The following is a 6,073-nucleotide window of genomic DNA, read 5'->3' on the forward strand; positions in this document are numbered from 1 at the left end:
TCTTTATGTATAGAATAGTAATAGCTTGTTGGATATTTTTTCATCCAATTGGATAACTTTAGTCTTCGAGATGAATATTACTTCATTTACATTTAGTATAAAACTAGTATAATTGGGATTATATCTGCTATCTTATTTTGGTTCTATTACAGTTGATCCTCATTATTTCCTAATTCCATATTTGCAAATTCACCTACTGACTAAAATTTATTTGTAATCCCAAAATCAACACAGCAATTTCATGGTTATTCATGGACATGCACAGAGTGGTGAAAAATTTGAGTCCCTCTATGCACACATTCCTGAGGTCAAAATAGGTGATGTTCTGCCTTCTTGTTTCAGCTCTCATACTGTAAATACGTGTCTTTTTTGTAGTCTCTTTAGTGTCATATTTTTCACATTTTTTGTACTTTTCTTGGTGACTTCTCTGTTTAAAATGGTCCCCAAGTGTAGTCCCAAAGTGTTGCCTAGTGTTCCTAAGTGCAAAAAAGTAGCTAAATTTCTGGATTCATGAGATAATGAGTGACTTAAAAAAAAAAAAAGCATAGGCAATAGTATTGTTGCGAGACTGAAAGTTAAACAAGGAGCCACATGGTTGAGTTACCTAGAGTCCAGAAAATATTAAACCCTTCTCAGTCAGTGCCAGCAGGCCCACATGTTTCAGAAGGTGATATATATTATGGAAAATGGTAAACTTGCAAGTAAACAGGCAGGTTGTATAGATCCGGGGACTGTAGAAAAAATTTTAAAATACCTGCTAAGTGTTATAAGGAAAAGAACTATACGGAAGAGATTTTCAAGGCTTATGAGAGTGATTTGTTTTACAAGGACATTGGTAAACAAGCCTATACAAAGGCAAGTGGTGTTTTGGTTGACAAGAATGGAGGCTTGTGAGACCTTACCTCTGTAGTTCCCCTGGGAGTTCGTATTCATTTCAGTGTTCGCGATATTCATTTATTCAGTGTTCGCGGTGATTTTATGTAACATAACTACTATGAATTAACAAGAATTGATGCATTTGTCTTGTTTTCTTTTCTTTCTGAAGGATATTGATTTTGTATGTTTATTTTGTCTTCTAATATACTTAGTTATCTTATTGTTTGTAGTATTTTTTCCATTTATTCTTTTGAGTTATTCAGATATACAAACATAACATCTTTAAGTAGGTATAGTTTTGTTATAACCTTTTTGATGTATACTTTCTCTAACTTAATTACCTTAATTTTTAAAATTTCTTAGTACCTCCAAGACAATGTTAAATAGCCAAAATAATGGGTAGCTTTTCCTTGTTTCTGAATCTAATGGAAATATCTCCAATATTTAGCATTAAGTAAACTGCAAACTTTTGGGCTAGTATATGTTTTATCATATTTAAAAAATATCCATCAATTTCTATCTTATCATGGATGAGGATTCAATATTGTCATGCATACCTTTTTTGCATCTATGGAGATGATATTATGGTTTTCTCATGCCTATTAATATGATGAATTATATTAAGGGGATTTCTAATATTGAACTGCTTTACATCCAAAGCATAATTTCCATTGGTCATTATACACACACACACACACACAAACACACGCACACACACACATTTATTGTGGTAAAATACACATAACATTAAATTTACCATCTTAACCATTTATAAGTGTACATACAACGCAGTGATAATAAAGACATTCACGTTGTTTTGCAACCATCACCATCATCCATCCCCCTAACTCTATTGAAAAACCGAAATTCTGTATTTATTAAACAACAACTTCCTCTTCTCCCCTTCCCCCAGTCCCTGGCAACCACCATTACAATTTTTGTCTTTATGATTTTAACTACTCCAAATGCATCAAGCTGAGTTATACAGTATTTGTCTTTTTGTAACTGACTTATTTTACTCAGCATAACTTCAAAGTTCATCCATGTTGTAGCACATTGCAGAATTTCCTTCATTTTTAAGGCTGAATCATTTTTTAAAATATTATTTATTTATTTATTTATTTGAGAGAGAGAAAGAAAGCACAGGAGCAGGGAGGGAGGAGCAGAGGAAGAGGGAGAAGCAGACTCCCCGCTGAGCAGGAAGCCTGACACTGGGCTCCATCCCAGGACCCTAACATCATGACCTGAGCGGAAGGCAGACACTTAACTGACTGAACCATCAGGCCCCCAAAGCTGAATCACTTTCTATTGTATGTATATAACACATTTTGCTCATCCATTCATCAGCCAATAAGCACTTGGGTTGTTTCCATGTTTCAGCTATTGTGAATAATGCTGCTATGAATATGCACGGAAAATATCTCTTTGAGATCATGCTTTCAAGGATTTGCGGTATGTACCCAGAAGTGGAATTGCTGGATTTTATGATAACAGTCATACTATTTTTCACAGGAGCTATGCCATTTTACATTCCCAACAACAGTGCACAAGTGTTCTGATTTTTCCACATTATAATATTTTTAATGGGGACAGTTGGATTCTTTTTTAAAGATATTTGAATCTAGGTTTATAAGTGAAATCCATCTGTAGAATTTCGTGCAATTTGTTTTCATATTTTATTTTTTTTAATTTTAAAAAATTATTTTTTTATCTTAGAAAGAAAGAAAGGGGGAGGGGCAAAAGGAGACAGTCTTAAGCAGACTCCATGCTGAGTGCAGAGCCTGACACTGCACTTTGTCTCATGACCTGAGCCGAAATCAAGAGTCCGATGCTTAACCAACTGCTCTACCCAGGCGCCCCTTGTTTTCATATTTTAGTATCAATGTTCTGCTCATTCATTTCAGAAAAAGAATTTACAAGCTTTTTGTGTTTTCAGTATTCTGGAATAACTTAAATATAATTGATTATCTGATGCTTCAAGGTTAAGTAGAAATCCACTGTGATATCATCTGGTTTTCTGGGGTTTTTGTAGGGACATCCTGTTTTTTGTACAGACATATTTAAAACTTTTCTCTATTCTTTAATGGAAAATGGTCTTTCTAGAGTGTCCATCTATATTGGGAACAATTTTGGTAAACTGTGTTTTCCTATAAAGCTATTTTTAAAATCCATTTTTAAATGTATTGACATAGAGTTGTTCAAATTAGTCTCAATTAAAACATTTTTTTTACTTTGATAATTATTTACTGTTACCATTTCTTATTATGGTATTTATGTTTTCTCTTTAAAATAAAGGTTTTTCATCGCTTCTTGGCCTTTTGGCTAAGATCAAGTGTAAAATAAAGGTTTTTCAGTCATTTGTCAATTTTGCTGATTTTTCTTCCATAGAACCAATATTTTTATTTCATCATAAATTCTATTATTTATTTTCTATCTCATTATTTTTTGCTTTTTTCTTTATTAATTTCTTTACTTTTTTTTCTTTTTACTTTGAGTCTTTTTTTAGCTTTTTGGGCTGCATGTTTAATCTATCTTCAATGCATTTTTTGTAGTTGATTACAAATATTTAATAGTAAGAACCTCCCATACAGCTGTGCTTTACCAACGTTCTTTCAGTTCTGATGTGTAACACTGTTGTCGTTATTTTCTATAAACTCTGACAATTTTGTATTATAATTTCTCTTTCACCCAAGAATTGCTTAACATTATGTATTTTAATGTCCAGGTATGAAAAAAGCTTTTAAAAATAATTTTTTAATTTATTTCTAGTTTTGTTGCATTATGGTCAGAGAACAATAATTGTACAAATATTGACGTTTGCCGACTATGTGGTCAGTTTTTGTGAATTTTCCGTTCCATTTTGGAAAACATGTATCCTCTTTCATAGAATTCATAATTCAATTTAGATATATAATATCTATCTTATTGATTATGTTGTTTAGGTCTTTTGTATCCTAATTTTTTACCTCACTGGCTCTATCTTGGTTTAAGAGAAGACGGTGAAGATTTCCCATTGTTAGTGTATTTCTGACTATTTCTTCTTTAATCTCATGTAGTTTCTGCTTTGTGAAAGTGGTTGATGTGCCATTGGGTGCATAAATATTAATAGCTGTTATGGATCTTCATTATGATTCATAGCACTTAGGATTTTAAAGTGCTCTATTCTTAATATTTTTTGCTTGAGATTTACCTTCTGATTGCAAAAGCACAGCTCTGCTTCTTTTATATCTGCTTGGTTCATTCAACCTGAATCCTTTACTCCTTGATTCCCACTAATTTTAATTTTATAATTAAAGATATAGGATGCTTATATGAGTTTTATCTGAATATTCTCCAATAATTTCTTTGTTGGATATTTTCCTTTTATCACGTTGAATTCAGAGGGAATCTCGGATTTTGTAAACCTGCGTGGACTTATGTTAGGCGGACAAAACCTCAAACTACAAAGGTGACACTCACTAACATAAGCCTCGGGCATCTAAACCTGACTGTGTAATATGCCTTTTGATTTCAATTCCCTACACAATATTCTCTTTTTCCCTTTCTTAGTAAATGTAATCCTGATTTGGCATGCTGCTGAAAGAGAACATTTCCCAGCCTCCTTTCTAGCCAGGATGTGATCATGGGACACATATCTGGCCTGCAAGACATGACTGAAAAGCTGGGGATTTCTGAGAATGTTTCACTTTTTCAAAATTGTGCATTCTATTCTTGATTGTTAATTCTCATTTCCTATGTGTCTTATTCTTGTTTTCTTCCTCCTCTTCCTCTTTTTCTTCCTACTCATTTTTTCTTCATCATCTTCATCTTCCCTGGAAAATGAACAGGAAACTGGGAGATGGACCAGTCAACTTTCAATCTTAAGGTGACCATGGGAGGAAAGCCATTGTTAATGATGGCAAAGTGGAAGGATGAAGACCGTGTGCTATAACTGACATGTTTACTTTTGGACTCCCTGCCTCTGAACTTCTTGTTTTGTGAAAATTATAAACACCCATGTAGCTAATTCTCTGTGACTGGATTTGTATTACACACAGTTAAACATATACATAACTAATAAATTCAACTTCGTTTCTACACTTACATGTCTTCTTCCGTAGCTTTATTTCCCATTGTCATCCCTTAGTTTGCCTTTTGAACTTAAGGGAAGATTAATTTTCTCTGCTTTTGACTTTGGGCATTCCTTTGGGCTTGATTCACATTTTCTGTCTTATCCTCCCCTTCTCCATTCATCTCAACCACATGATAATTTTCTTAGCTGACTACTTCTCCTCCTTTGTATGAGAATATTCCATACTTCTGAAGGCTGCCGCTTAACTGGAACATACAGAGACGTTCTCAAGCTTTTGACTCTGATATAGTGAGAATACAGTTTCTAAACCAAATTTCAGTTCCAAATGGAGCCTTTTAAGTCATCCATAGGTACATGGGTTCTGGAGTGGTAAAGACAACAGTTTGCATACAAGAAAGCATGGTAGACAACCCCCATCAGGCTCGCAGGCACTCTCAATGCTCCAAGTGCTAAACCCACACCTCCCTCAACTCTACGCCTGGTCCCTGGCATGTGCTCCTTAGTGCAGTGTGTGAGAGAGCCAGCTCTGGTAAATGGAGTGCACTCAGAAAATCAGACCAGGGTCTGTGAGCAAGGGAGAAACCACAAACTGGAGCTGTAGTGCCACCTTTTGGAAAACAAAAGATAGGTTTTCAGTAGCCAGCCTGGTGAATCATAAGAACCAGAGAAGACACAAAAGCTTAAGAATTCTTCCACAAGAGGAAGTAAGAAGTGTGGAGAGAGTGTACCCATAGAAGGTCAGAGGAGCCCCTCATTTAATAGGACCAACAAACAATATATCCCTATATCCCACCTGAAGGCAACTAGTGAAAATTTGAGAGTCTATCTACTACCTTGAATGTGAAAGCGGCAATGCAGAACTTTAAAAGCATGAAGAATCAAGGACACCAAAAGATAATAATCGTCCAATTGTTGAGAACTCAAAGACACAGAATTCTGCAGTCTAGCTGTTAAATAATTCTAAACTGCTATTTTAAGGTAACTCAACCAGTTATAAGAAAACATGAAAAGACAATTCAACGAAATCAGGAAAGCAATAAATAACAAAATGAGAAATTTAGCAAAGAGACAGAAATCGTAAAAAAGGACAAAACAGAAATTCTAGAGCTGAAGAATTAGTGAATG

This window comes from Ursus arctos, unplaced genomic scaffold (assembly GCF_023065955.2).
Source record: "Ursus arctos isolate Adak ecotype North America unplaced genomic scaffold, UrsArc2.0 scaffold_1, whole genome shotgun sequence".
Lineage (NCBI taxonomy): Eukaryota > Metazoa > Chordata > Mammalia > Carnivora > Ursidae > Ursus > Ursus arctos.